This window comes from Rattus norvegicus, chromosome 13 (genome assembly GCF_036323735.1).
Source record: "Rattus norvegicus strain BN/NHsdMcwi chromosome 13, GRCr8, whole genome shotgun sequence".
NCBI classification, from domain to species: domain Eukaryota; kingdom Metazoa; phylum Chordata; class Mammalia; order Rodentia; family Muridae; genus Rattus; species Rattus norvegicus.
Window position 1 is genome coordinate 79,708,783 of NC_086031.1, and position 15,634 is coordinate 79,724,416.

Genomic DNA, 15,634 nt, shown 5'->3' on the forward strand with positions numbered 1-15,634 from the left:
TATTTTAACTTTGAAGGATCATTCAAACTGAGCATGCTCGGACAAATCAATTTCCAAAACCAGAACATCCAAGTATCAAAATAAAGCTAGAGTAGAAGAATTGTATTATGGTATCCTTCTGACCATCTATTTATCTGTAGGAAAGTCTTATTTAATTCTTCTGTGAAGGATTACATCCCTTAGTGACCATAGAATAAGGAGGGCAACTGAAACAGTGAGGCTTTCACAGAGCACACTGCCATCTCCAGTGGGTACACTTATGTTACCCATCAGCACCATGACCTATGGTGTACTTTGGCTGACATATTCCTCAAATATGTTAACTTTTTATATCTGGTTATAATAAATAATTGACTTTTGAGCCAATTCTTTCCTTTAAAATCAAAACAGCCATTACAGTGCCTATTTTTGGGCATATAACCAAATTACTCTTTAATAACTTCTTTGAGTTAGGTGTGGCATCATGACTGTTCCTGGCCAATAATTTTCAAGTACTAAATGTCACTCCTGGACAGAAACATTTACCCATGAATGTAAGTCCCGCTTTAGTTTTTATCTGCCAAGGTGGAGTTCGCTTTGGGGCCCAAAGTGGAAACCATGTGGAACAGTGGCATCCCCTAAATTCGTGAACGTCACATGCCATAAGCAAAATCCAAGTCTGACATTTAAACCCTGGAGAAGTTGGGCTTGCCTATCGCTACAGGAAAACCATTCTATCCTAAATAGGAAAATGACGCTGCATATTTTATCTGTGAGATTTAGGTTATGACTCATGACAATTTTATTTCCCCTTTTCCAAATCTTTGGAAAACTCATCGCTGATGCTTGTTTCAATATATCATCTGTAGAATCATAAAGACATAATACATGTATAATGTTTATCAGGTGAAGTAATTTTTATTCACCTGACCATATATATATATATATATATATATATATATATATACATATATATATAGTTACCTTGTTAGTATAGGTAATTAATTTAAATTTTTCAAAAATAGCTTTACTATCCATGAGATTTTACCAAAAGAACCAAAAAGAAGCTAGGGAATACATTTAATCTGTGTTTTATTTTTATCTACTTTTGCTGTTAGTTTTTGAATTTGCTTATAAACAATTTGCTTAGAAAACAATCAGGTTGGCTCTTGCTATACTGTGTATAATTCACTTCTCCTCTAACTATCAGACATGACCATCAACCCATCAGCCTCTAATAAAGAGGGTGAATCACATTTAAAATTCAGCCTACAGTAAAGGAGAATTCATTGTACATGAAAGACAGTTAAGGAAGGGGACTCAAAGCTCTTCATGCCCTTTTCTTCTGATAGAAGTTCATCATCATCACCACCACCACCACTGCCACCATCGTCGTCGTTGTCATCATCATCATCATCATCCCTTTCTCTTCTGTCTCCATTTGAAAAATAAAAAGGACTATAAAAGACAAGGGTACTATACATGTAAGAACAATTAATCAGGTTGCTAGCCTTGTTGCTAAAGTAAGTTCCTTACACATAAGGAGAGAAGATTTGTAAACATTTTGGACCAAGATACCCCATGGGATGCTATTTCTCATTTTTAGAAAGTGACAATTCATTATTCAGAAATGTAATGAGAGTGCACATCACTTTTGGTGTACAATTTTGAAGCAGTTTTGTTCAAGCTCACGTGTCCAACCCTTCCACTGGCAAGCACCACCTTATGGCCTCATGCTTTCCTTTGAGAAGTTTCTTTGAGGTGAATTACTCAGAAGCTCCAGAAATTGGGGCTATTAATAACCATCATTCAGGACAGGGGACTGCAGAGCTGAAAGCCTTGGGAAAGTAGCTGTCAACTCATCCAGACAGTCACCTCGCTGTCTGGCAGCTGGCCAACTTCAGCAGCTTGCCACAGGCCCAAGTTCTCCACTGTTACCAGGCTGTGGCCTTGAGAGATGAGTCAGGGGTTATTTCAACTTTTGCCAGTAATTTACACTTTCAACACTACTGCTTCATGACTACACCACAAATCTAAGCTCAGAATGGTCAAAGGTCTTGAAAGTCTTAAGTTATAAGGCTATTTTCAAAGCCTCTAGATGGTCTCTTAGCCAGCAAGATATGTGTTTCCCTGAAAAATGGTGTACGAAAAAAATCAGGTCCTATAAGCAATATTTTTTGAGATAATGGTTGTCAGTTACTCATTTCTTATTAGAAAATTTGAAATGTGCTTTTGCCAAATTCTTACTAAGAAAGTGAGTTAATCTCCATGTCATACACAGAGCCTGCAAGGATGGGAGGGGGTAAATAATTTCTCTGACACCTCAAAACATTTGAACCATTTCTCCACATTTCATTATCATAAATCCTCACTTACATTGCTCCTAGCATGGAAATTATATAAGATTGTGAAGTTGTAGAGTGACTGAGTGAGCCTTCCTTCTTAGGAAAGAAAAAATGGCTTTAGCAACCAAAGACAAGTATTAACATCAACATGTCCACAAGGGAGAAGAGAATTGTGACATCACAGTCTGTGGAGAGGAGCAAAGACTAGGAAAACGAAATACCACCTCAGCTTGGTAAACAAAGTAAACAAAAGGACACATCTGAATTATAAAACTGACTTTTATAATTTTATAGTTTTATATCTGTGTGTTTCCTTTTAGCTTCACTTTCCTTTGTGTAGCGGAAGCAGGAACATCTGATGGGTCTGGGTTTTGTTTGTTTGTCGTTTTTACAAGCTCCTGGGCCTCTTACGGCAGGGGTGACCTTCCTTGACCACTCATCCTTCTACACTCACTGTCTGGCACACCTAAGTGAGACCAACCACCAATCAACTGACCGAGTGGCACCTGATTCCCTGTTTTGTTTTCTCCTGATATTTAACTTTTTTTAAGAAACCATTATCTCAATTACTTCATTCTATGTCCAGGCCTTCCGTTAGCGAATACTATAATCTTACATTCTTAAATGGTGCTTAGGGTACCTTAATCTCATTGTTGCCAACATCGCTTTTCTGAAGATAAAACTTACACCTTGTGCTTTCTGTTATGATAGCATGAGCACAGTAGGGACATTGACAAAGACAGGAAAACGCCAAACCCTCCCCTTCAAACCTGTTGACTATCTTATATCCTTGCAAAGTCTGGGTCACTTTATTCTTGTAAAACACCTGCTATTGCTCACCAGAAACAATGCTCTCTCAAATGTATCAAAGGAGAATAGTCATTAGTCCTGAATTAGGTCATGAAAACCACCCACAAATTAGAGGGCACAATTCGTGGATATATTCCTTTGGCCCACTTTCTGTTACTATAACAAAATGTCTGAGGCAAAATAGTAGTTTAAAAATAAAAGTTCACTTGGCTTGTGGTTTTGGAGGCTAGGAAATCCAGGCATCTCCTAAGTGCTTACTTGCTATGGCATCACAGAGGGCATTACCTGACAGGGCACACATGCATCTTTGTATTGTCATAAAGGTGGTATCAGCTTTAGAGACGGGGATGTGGCGAGCCCGACTTTCTGCTGTGATTTGCGATGTATCTGTAGCAGTGACTGTTCCTGAAGCTAGCGCCCTCTCTATCAGAACAAGGATTGGGGAAATGGAAGCCTGAAGTTCCTGGAATAAATAAGTTGTGAGCAGTTCACTTGATCTCTAAACAATCACGTTGATATCACAGACCATTGTGTGAGCATGCAAACCAAAAAGAAAAATAAAAGTTATTCCTCTACAGGGGCATAAAATACTTAGCGATGATAGGGGTTGTAATAGCTAAGAACCTTTAGAACTTCATGGCCCAAGAGAGAAGTGCTTCTCCGATTCTCTTTCTACTCGTAGGCTTGCTGCAGGTGATCTTGTGGGACTGTGTTAGTTCATCTAAAAATACATCCGGCCTTGTCCTTATGAAGTGCCATTCTACTGATTTCATGTTTTAATGGAAACAGTGACTCTCCTTAAGTGACCCCCAAAACTAAGCGGTTGATTTTTTTCCTACCTATTAAAATAACAGGCAGATTTAGGAATAGAGCACAGCACGGCACCTTGGATAAGTGCCCCCAAAGGTCCATGCACTGAAGACTTTGGGTCTATTCCAGTGATGTGTGGAACCTTCCAGAGGTGGAGCCTCATTAGAGGACTTCAGGTCATAAAGGATTTGCCATTAGAGGGGAGTGTGAGGTCCTGGCCTCTTCTTGTTATTCCCATGAGGTGAATGGCTTTGCTCTAACACATGCTCTGCCTTGCCAGTTGACTAAAACAACACACCAAGTAACAATGCACTGAGTCCCCAAAGACCTTAACTATTTACAAGTTCATTATCTGGCATACTCTACCCATGCTCTGTGCCCATGGAAGCCAGAAAAAAAAGGGCATTAAATAGACCTGGAACTGGAGTTACCAATAGTAATGAGCTGCTTTTATGGATGCTGGGAATCAAATCTTGGTCCTGCTGAGCCATCAGTCCAACCCCATTCTTTATTGATTAACGGACACATGTCACGTTTTTGTGCCACAGTTTATTCAACCAAGCCCCACTGACAAACATTTGCACATTTTCTCTTTCACTATTACGTAACCACAATCAATATATTGATGTAGCTCATTGCACTGCCTGCCAAAGGTACCTGTACACAGGTAAAGCACAGTTCAGAGTCCGTTTGCCAACCTATGCTTGGAAACTATTTTTTTAGAGGCACAGTTGCTGAGGCAAAGGGCATTTGTGTGCATAATATTGCCAGCCATTGATGAGCCCACTCCGTGCAGGTATTTTGCATTATCACAAAAGCAGCGTGACAGAGTCTTCTTGTCACGCCATTTGCCTCTGACAGACAAGAAGTGATATCCCGTTGTAGTTATGGTACCTATCTCTTGTTTGCAATGAGGATGAGCTGGGGTTTTTTAATATGTTTAGGGGTAATTTAAATAAATTTCAACTCAAAGATCAACAAATAAAAGCAGTACGTAAACATGCTAGCTCACAAGGCAGGTGCGTCAGAATAGCGTCTCTCCTCAACAGTCAGAAAAGCAAGGAGAGTGAGAACCGGTAAACAAGGCCTGAAGACCAACGGCCAACCAAGATTGCTGTTTCTAGCCAAGCTGTACTGTGAAGAGATGGGGCCATTCCAGGCACGCATAAACTAAGGCAACTCATGACCACCAAGACAGCGCAACAGAAGCAATACAGCACTCGGAGGAAGAGGAAAGACAGACTCAACCCCAAAGGCACAGTACAGTTTCCATAGTAAATGAAAAGAGTGAACTCGATCCAGGAAGGAACCCTCATGTGCTGCAGAGTAAGTCAACCAACTGTTGATATGTACAAGGGAGGAATAAAAAACAGCTCAATCAACCAGATACTCGACCAACAAAATTACATCAGAGTGAAATAGGATGTTTGCAGAACAAACTAGAGAAATTCCAGCGTCCGTGATGGAGGGATCGATGCTATCTGGAGAGCCAGAGGGTCTGGGACAGCAGACAGTATGAGAACCATAGGTCACAGCCTCAAGAAGTCCTCAGTGGACTTTCAGGAGCAGAGGGGAGACCGAGCACGACAGGCAGCGACACTGGCAGAGGAGAAGGGGGTTGTCAGTTTGGTGACTCTGGACCCTCCCTGGACTCAAAGCAAGTATCATAGGGCTACATTGAAAGCTGGCCTGAAAAAGAGTCAATGTAGACAGTAGGGAAGAAACTGAGTCTGAAGCATCGAGTCAATGGAAGAGTGACTTGAGCCACAGCCCGCTGAGGTACACAGACATGCGCTCTAAACACGTGCCCACTGTTGGGAAGGAATACCCAGGAGCATGAGCCATGTTTGCAGCCAGAGCCAGTGAAAGGTTACCGCCAGGCAGAAGGGACGACAGCTTCTTCCCGTGAGCTGCCAAAGATTGCCCAGGGCTGCGACTAGCATCAGTAGCCCAGCAAAGGAATAAAGAGAAAGAGAAAACCAGTACCCGGGTGTAGAGCACGTTCAGACTCCGCCCTCCACGCAGGCCAACTAAGACCTCCCTATCTGATGCTCGGTAATCTTAGTAAGACAGCCTGGCCTGCTGTGTTCTCATTCTATTTCCCCCTTTCTCTTCTAATCTTTTCATTTCCCTTCTGATACACTTTCCCAAAGAAAACAGTCTGGTCTGGCTTTTGCCGTCTCCCTGCCTTGGTCTCCTGAGAACCCGTGTTGTTTTAGGGCCTCTTGACAGTATTTCTTTACCCCCGTCTCTCTTCATTCTGGCTTGCACCACAGCTGCCTCATCTCTGCCCTTTGACCTTTCTATTTTTCTCCTCTGTTTTTTCCTGTCACCCGAGTACTAACCAGTAGTCCTGCTTTTTGCTTTTCCACTCATACCATCTGTAACTCAGATCTTAGTGTGCACAGTACTGTCAGTGTTCCCCTGCGACCTCAATCTATCTGTGTCAGGGGAACCTTTGCATTGATGCTGACTAGACGTCCAGAAAGGGCTGACTTGTGGATCGCGTTCATCCCTGCAGTGCTCTGCTATTAAGGTAGAGCTGGAAACTGGTGCCTGGGAGTGTGCTGAAGGCCCAGCTCCTACGCCATAACCCAGCCCAAAGGAAAGAAGTCATAACTCTAACTCAACACTTCTAAAGCCTTTCCTTAAAGATCGCAAATATATATATATATATATATATATATATGTATATATGTATTATATATGTGTATACATGTATATATATGAAAGAATAATGGTAATCAGAAAACAATCTAATCAATGTCCAGATGACTAAATTCCAATCTATACACACACACACCATACCACCATATACACCACACACACATATACCATACCACACACCATACACCACACGCTCACACAGCACCCATAATAAACACCACATAAACACACACCACACTCCACTCATACATATACCATGCATATCACACAAACACACAGCACACACATCATGCACACATCACACACACACACACACATACACCATACCACACACCATACACCACACGCTCACACAGCACCCATAATAAACACCACATAAACACACACCACACTCCACTCATACATATACCATGCATATCACACAAACACACAGCACACACATCATGCACACATCTCGCACACACACACACACACACACATACACACACACACACAGGCATAAACACGTCATACACACACATGCCAAACATATACACACACATACCACACAGACACATACCTCATGCACCATACCACACAGCACACACCACAATCCACACACATGCATACATGCACATACCACACACACACCACAAACACACCATACTCACACACACACACATGTATCACACAAGCATATGCCACACAAGCATACACACCACACACATGCACACACATACACACACACAAATATGCATTCACCTATACATAAAAATTTCTTTAAAATTAAAGAAAATGTGTTCAAAGAAATCAGAGGATACTTTTAAACTCCCAAATGGATTCAAAAAGATTATGAACCAACAGCTGAATGAAATAAATTCAATACAAGACTTGAAAATGAGATTCAGTACAGAGAGCTGGCAGGATGACTCAGTACGACAAGACACCTGCTGCCAAGCACGACGACCCTGGCTTCAACCTCTGAAATTACACAGTAGGGAGAAGAACTGAGTCCTGCACTGTCCTCTGACACCTCCCCTAAAGCCACGGCACACACTGCATCCCCCGACAAGCACAAAATAGAAAATGAAAGACAAATCAGTCTAAAATACTAGAAATGAAAGGTTCATAACAAACTAAGAAAAGTTCCACAGAATGCTTCAGCAACAGAGTAGACCTAGGAGATGGCAGAATGTCAATCACTATATCTTGTCAGTCGGGGTATGTATGTATGTGTGTGTGTGTGTGTGTGTGTGTGTGTGTGTGTGTGTGTGTGTGCGCGCGCGCGCGCACGCATATGTATATTTATGTGGATGTGTGCATGTGTGTGCAGGTACACATACCCATGCATTTACATAGGTGCTGGGGATTTGAACTTGGGTCCTCATGCTTGGACAGCAGGCGCTTTACCCACTGTGCCCTCTCTCAAGTCCCTTCTGCAGCTATTTTATCCACGGATTAACAGTGAGGAAAATTAATTGGCAGTAATGGTGTTGAACATGATTGGCAAATGCTGATAATGGATAAACTCCAAACTGTCAGTGGTTTAACACAATATAAATTCATTTCTACAACATATGAAACCCAAATGCCAGGAGAATTGGTTACACACCTACTTAAAACCCTCAGTTAGGAACTGATGCTAATGAAGCCTCTGCCAACTTCAAGATGGTTTTTGAGGCTTTGCTGGGAGCCACCATCCAGAAAGTGGACCATTAAAGAGAGCGTGACTAATACATAAGAGTTCCTTTAGGTGGGGGAGACTTTCCAACAGCAGAAAACACCTCTTTCCAACTTTCACTAGATACATGGCTGCACCTGCGAGCGAGGGGACTGAGCAGTGTAGCTCAGTAGCCAGGCGACTGCTTCCTTTCAGTGTCTACCCGGGAGTCCAAATATGAATGTCTGCATCCACAGGAGTGACACGTGGGACATTGAGGAAGCAGAGATAAGGATTCAGAATAGAAAGTTGGTTCCACATTGAAAAATACTATTTCCAAAAGATGCTGTAGCCTCACCCCTGGACTCTATGAAATGCTACAAAGGGCAAAGAAGACAGAAAGATTGGAAGGAAGTGGGAAGGAGTAAGGGGGGGGGGAGGGAAAGAGACGGAGGAGGGGATCTTGAGGTAGGTAGTAACACCAGGTTATCTGAGGAGACTCCAAAATACAACCATACGCAGCCTTAAAAGGGAGAGACGAAGAAGGGTTGTACACACAGACACAAGACAGATGATGACATACAATGATGCAGATTGGAAACTGCCCATCTTGATCTGGGTGATGCAGCCACAATCCAGGGAAGACCAGCAGCCCCCAGAAACTGAACGGGACAAACGGGACAAGCAGCAGATTCATCCAGAGTTTCTGAATGAACTACCCCTCATAGCTCATCATAAGGAGACACCAAACACCAAGCATCTTTGCTGGGTTGGCGAGCTGGTTCATCAGTGAGGAGCACGGACTGCTCTTCCAGAGGATCAGAGTTCAATTCCCAGCATACACAAGACGGCTTACAACAGTCTGTAACGCTAGTCCTAGGGGGCGTCCGATGCCCTCTTCTGGACACCAAGGGCATTGCACATATGTTTTGCACAGGGGGAAAAAATACTCTGTCTTTATCTTTGCAGTGTTCTCTCTATGTTTAGAGCGATTGCGTTTGTATTAGATGCTAAAGGGCTGATAGCAGATGTGAGGCCAGGAGAAGCTATAAGATGGGTATATTAGAAACTTCATTCTAGCTATTCTCAGCCCGCTGGTGTAAAGGTTTGGCAGCTTCCAGGACTCTAATTTCATGGGAGCAGAGCAGGGCTCCTAGGGCACTGAGCTGGCATCCACACCTCTAGCCGGAAGCATGAGTCAGCTCAAAGCAGTGGGCTCTGCAGTTAAGAATGCAGAAGAAGCAAGCTCCTTGGATCTCGTCTTTTCTCGGCTTCGGTTTTGCCGGTATGGCACGGCAGCAGATTTTTTTAACCGAAGAAAGACTCTGGAATCTGGCAGGCCAAACCTAGAGAGATTGATGGCCCTTTTAAGCTGGGAGCCTAATTAATTGACGAAAATGACGAATGTGGCTCAGAGTTAAGCTCTGCTGTTCCCGGGCTCAGCGTGCACGCCCATATCAGGTAACCTTCATCAAGGCACCGACTCGTCTGCCAGCGAAAAGAAGAGCGCCGGTCAGTTTGCTGAGTCACACGGATAATGGGATGCATTCCGTTAACCGGCTCAGATCAAAGAGGCACCTCTGAGAATTAGGAGCTTCCTATCCCCAGGGGAGTCTGAGGAAATAAGAAATCGTTAGGTTGGCTCCTTTGTAACCTGGTGCATAAAAATGAGGGGACTGGATTTCCCAGCTCCCAGATTGCCCTGTCTCCCTCTAGGCAGGACTCAATTCCATGCACAGGATCTAGTTACGTCTTGTGACTCTCAAAAGACTGAAACGCACTGCATTTGCTGTCAGGGGATCTGGTTTAAGTCCCACTCTATTAAAACAGACTTTGGAGGCTTATGTAACACTTCTGATTCAACTTCCTTGCCTATAGATCCAACTTCCTTGCCTACAGAAACGGAAGCCACTAAGCTCTCCCCTACTCTGCCATCTAGGATCCTGAATCTAGACAACTCACGATTTTGGGAGCAGGATATCTGGACACATGGAAACATCTACATGTCTGACGGTATCCTTCAGGTCCAAAAAGCAGAAGAGGGATGGGGTCTGGATGTCTCCATATCTATGACTGGAGCACGTACACTAACATAGTGTATTCTGCCCTGCAGGCATCTCTAAGCTGTGTTCTAAACTTCATAGATGCAGATCTATCTGCTGCTCCTCAGCAGAACCACCTGATGACTTCACAGGTATGGATCAGTTATGGTGGAAGAGTGTTCAGTAGTATTAAATAAAAGCTTTAATTACTATACCATGAAGCACCGCTATAGTGACTGTTTATCTTGGCGGTCAGTTTGACTGGATCTTGGATCACGTAGGAGTACCCCTCTGTGTGGGACGATGAAGCACTTCCTAGAAGCATTGACAGAGGAGGGGAAGATGTACCCCCAAGAACAGGCAGCACCCTCCATGGCAGCACAAATACAAAGAGGTTGAAGAAAACCAGTACAGCTTTTGCCTGTTGTTCTTTACTCCTTGCTAGTGCACGCATCTACCCTGGTAGTAGCATATTGTTGTCATTCTTTGCTAACGTCAGAGCCCAGGTTCTTCAGTCTTCTGAAATTAACTTCTCAAACGGCTTTTCAGATCCTCCAGACCTTCAGCTCCAGATTTGAACTGTGGAGGCATCCACCTTCATGGGTTGTGTAGCTATCAGTTTCTCAACCCCTCCAGCATCTCGACAAACACTGTTGGATAACCCAGGTCATCTATGTGACCCAATCTAATCGACCCTCTTTGGAGTATCCATTCATCCCTTAGAGTCTGTTCCTCCAGAGCAGTGGTTCTCAACCTGTGGGTTGAAAACCTTTGGAAAACCTCTATCTCCAGAAAAAATTGCATTATGATTCATACGGGTAGCAAATTTATAGTTATGAAATGGCAACAAAATTTCATGGTTGGGGGTCACAACAGCATGAGAAGCCGCGTTAAAGGGTCACAATATTGGGAAGGCTGACAATCACTATTCTCAAGAACCTCACCTCATAGAACCATTAAGACAGCCTTGTTTTTGGTTATTTTGTGGCACTAGAGATTGATACTGGAGCCTCATGCATAGCAGGCAAGTGCTTAACCAAAAAGTGACACTCTTGGGCCACTATGTACCTTTCTTTTTGAGACAAGGTCTGACCAAATAGCCTAGGCTTCCTGTGCTTGACATCTTCCCGCCTCAATCCACTGTCTCTGAGATTGTAAGCTTGTGTCACTGGGCCTGGCTAGGCCTTTGTATTCATGATGTTCGATGCTACATCTGAATACATGACAAGAAGCAACTTAAGAAAGGAAGGGTTTACTTGGGCTTACACTTCAAGAGAATACGGCCCATCCCGGCAGAAGTGTAGCAGCAGGGATGTGGGCAATTAGGCTGCATTGCATCTGGAGTTAGGAAGTGGACAGAAAGTGAGTCCAAGCTATAAAATCCTCAAGGTCTATTTCCAATGACCCACCTCTTCCAATGAGACTCGCCCCCTAAAGTTCCCACAACTTTCCTAAGCAGTACTACCAATTAGAGATGACATGTTCAAGCACATGCCTCTGTGGGCACAGTTACATTCAATCCATATCAGAAGATAAAAATTCTTCCCCTAGGTAGTATAGGGGAAACATAGCTTGCTATAGGAAAATAAATAAATTAACAACCTATGTCATATTATAGAAATCCAATGAAAGCATATGTTCAAATTACAAAGCGTCTGGTTTACCAAGTCAGCAAATGGCCCTGTTTCCTGGTGGGCGGCCTTCTGTGTCAGGAGAGTGAAATGTGTTTCCAGTTTGAATTTTGTTCTTCTGTGTTCTAGGGGAGACAAGGAGCAACTTATGTTATTTTTTTTTCATATTAAGCTCATTTCTTTATGATATGAGGAGGACAATGATTCCAATAAAATGTCAGCATTAAAAGAGGCTAATAAATGCAATAAACCTTCTGGTGAGCCAGGAATATCTGCTCCCAGAAAGTGATTTTTCCAAAGATTGAGGATAGACTGGGGGAATGAAGAAAAATAGGGAGAAACCATGAATGACCATTAGAACCAGCTTGACTGGAAAGGAAAGCAAAGAAAGAGAGATGAAAGGCTGAGTGGAGACAGACTTTTTCTTCCTGTGGGGGGCATGTCATGTCATTTGTTTTTGTGATACTAGGAATTGGAATTCAGACCCTTGCACATACTAGACAAATGCTCTACCACTGAGCCACACCCATGGCCATCTTCCTTTCTTCTTTTTTCCTTTCTGGTCCTACTGTGAATTGAGATTCCATTAAAGGTGATGGATCAAGGTCCCAAAGAAGCATAAGAAGTAGAACCTGGTAAGTTTAGTGGGAAACTGGAATAGAATGAGCAAACTGTGTGCTTTGGGGAGGGACTCCAATGCACAAGTTCAGCAGCTGAGGCCTCTTGCTCAGGCAGTGACTGTGTCCTCGGAAGGGCCTTTGTCTGAGGACCATGGTGCACCCTGAAGTTAGGACTGAAGCCACCTGGGGAAAGGAAGATCTGGGTGCTCAAACAGAGATATAAATACTCAAAAAGTTGTGAAGGCTTGACTTGACTGCATTATCTGTCCCAGTAGCATTCATCTAAGACACATGAAAGAATTGTCGACTGGGACGAAGGGCTCCGTGGGAGGTGAAAACAAATTCACATTTGTAGGCCACCATCATCTGAAGTGAAATAGTTCTTTCCAAAGCGTCTCAGTGGAAAAGCTAAGGGATCCAACGCATGCTCCACACAGGTGCTTAGGGAATGGAGCTCAGCAGGGACTCTGATGACAGAAGCACTAATAATGTAGGGTTCTCACGTCAAGGTCGCACAATCTTCTTTGCTCAAGCTTCGGCACACGCAGATGTAGGTATTGCTGTGAGGAAGGCAGTAGTGTATGCTACTAAGGTTCACTGTGTTCATGGTTACTATGGCTCGATGTGACTTGTCCATACCAAGGGACTCAAATGTTGAAGGCTTGGTCCCCAGCTAGTAGATCCCATCACTGAGACAGAGTTGAATCATGAGAACTGGCTAATCCATCAATGAGTGCACAGTGAATGAACTCTTAGGAGGTAGGGCCTGCTTGCAGTTAAGTATGTCCCCAGGGATATGCCTGGCTCCTTCCTAGCAGTGCCCTCTTCACAGCCTGGCTACCTCACAGGAACAGCCTGCCTAGCCACTTGCAGTGTCTACCCCCATAGTCTGCCTCCCCCCAGGCTCATAGACATAGAGCAAGTGAACCATGGGCTGAAAACTCTGGCAGTGTGAGTCAAAACAAATCTTTCCTACTTTAAGTTGTCAATGAAATGTTTAACTCAGCAACTGTTATTACTAATTGACCAGCTAAAAGTTCATTAGAATTTAAATGTGCAACTTCTTTTACAGGCTTATTGAAAATTGTTTGAAGTGGCATTTCAAATGTCCCACCTCAACTACTGATCTCTCTGCCTTTCCTGCCTCAGTCAATGGCGTCAATACTTAGCCAGTTGTTCAAGCAGAATGTAACTATCCTCATTTTTTCTTTTTCACTCTCCTCTTCTCATCCAACTTCCAATCCATCAGCCATGCTTGCTTCTTGGACAAAGGACATACTTTTCTCAATCTAATCACTTTGTACATTACCAAATATCTAATCCAAATCTCAGAAAAATTTCTGTGAAAATCCAATATTTGCTCTCTGGGCCATAGCGTGTCAGCTCCTGCTCCAGTCCAAGCTCTTTTCATCTCTCACCCTTACCATTTGCATGCTCTCCTAAAAGTAGATTTCCTTTCTCTAGTCTTTGTTGTCCAATGGGACATTCTTTCCACTGCAGTCCCTTTGAAGCAACAACCAAATTCTGTTGCTTATAATCCTAAAACACATGGCACACCACTAAAATCAGAACAGCCCCAGCTCCTGGTTTTCCAGTGACCTTGTCTCAACTGTCATCTCCCACTTCGTTTCCCACCGCCATCCATCTCTTCACAAGCCTTTCTGCTCACAATGACCACTTTGCAATCCTTTGAATTCCTAAGCTTTGCATCTCTTCAAGTCTTACCTATTATGGTTCTTTCTTCTTGAGATTACCCTGTCATGGTAGATGAACCCTCATTTCTACCACCACTACAGATGAGTCTATTCTGATCTAACCAACAGAAACACTTCTTTATATCCTCATTCATCCCAACTCTCTGTAATATATATATGAAGGAAGAACTGGACCCATTTGTTGATGTATAATGACTCTAACAGTTCTGGTAGGTACTCGGAACAATATTTGTTGATGGAACAGAGAATGATTGGATGGATAAAAATGATGAATAGTAAATGATTTGAGGATAAGATCCAATTCCAAAGGCCTCTCTATCCTTTTATAATTCTTCCATATTTAGTTGTCAATAAATCTTTGAAAGCCTTCTTAAAGATCTATGGGGCAACGTTGAACACTATAAAATTTTAATCAAGAAAAATGGTTCATGCTAGTAACCTAAATGCCAGTTCCCTTTCTCTGCAGCATCATTTGCATATCATAATTCAGCGAAAAACTGCTTCTGACTTGGAGACAGTCTATCCTGTATAAGGCTGAAAGGCTAGGGTTCTTTTTACCCTGATCATTAGGACTGCACAGAATCAAGAGTACAACCAGGTCAGAGGGATCTAGAGTTAGACTAGCTTTAAGCCCTGACTGGCTACTTCTTACATGGTGACCTTAGACATAACACTGAAGCTCTCTTAAACTGAATTTTATCATGTACAGTTTGACTACAAAAATTAATAGTTTCCTGTATATAAAAGGTTTATCTCTAAAGATACTGTTTTTCAAGTGATTTTTTTTCCCACTTTACCCAGTAAAGACTGGCTTCTAACTTTTAAATTCAACATTTATAGTCTCATACTTACCTATGGAAATATACCAGAGATATATTCAAGCACAAACTGCCTAAATTTGAGAAGTGGGAAAAGCATTCACATTACTTGGAAAGTTACACTTTTTTTTTATACCAGATCTAATGTTCCAAATGTTCTCCAAGGATTCTCTTAATTCAGCTGGAGGCTTCTCCAGAGTAATACAATTAGCTTCTCGTTGACAGAACTCTTTTTCTTTGATCTCCTGTGCTCATTCTTCCAAAAGCAACTCGATTGCTTCTCCTGATTAATTTCTCACTGTATATGTACTTAATAGAATTGAAAACCAGCAAGTCGCCATATAAGGTGACATCAGATGAGCTATTAAAATAACATTCTTTTTCAAGGACAGGATTTGGTCTACCTAAGCCAACCTCATCTGAGTGTAAAATAGGAAGGAACCCATGAACAAACACCAAGCTGCCCTCAAAGGCAATTTGCAGCACATCCTCACTAATGATGATGTAGTGTCCTGAATCCGGGCATTTACTTAACTTTACTAAAACTTGAGAGTTACA

The 15,634-nt window shown here is 42.6% G+C and overlaps 2 long non-coding RNA genes across 5 annotated transcripts in view; both read right to left on the minus strand.

Moving 5' to 3' along the window:
- Nucleotides 1-15,634, minus strand: part of LOC102546371 (uncharacterized) — an 81,897-nt gene that overhangs the window by 36,785 nt on the left and 29,478 nt on the right. The gene's annotated exons all lie outside the window — the stretch shown is intronic.
- The window catches only part of LOC134481525 (uncharacterized), a 39,467-nt gene that overhangs the window by 12,044 nt on the left and 11,789 nt on the right, over nt 1-15,634 (minus strand). Inside the window, exons 2-3 of one of the 2 annotated variants that reach the window (XR_010057090.1) lie at nt 11,957-12,048; nt 3,420-3,597 (exon numbers count right to left, since the gene is read on the minus strand). This is a non-coding gene — a long non-coding RNA (uncharacterized LOC134481525). Of the gene's footprint in view, nt 1-3,419; nt 3,598-4,956; nt 6,676-11,956; nt 12,049-15,634 lie in introns of those variants that run through there. The other variant, XR_010057089.1, reaches the window with a different exon arrangement.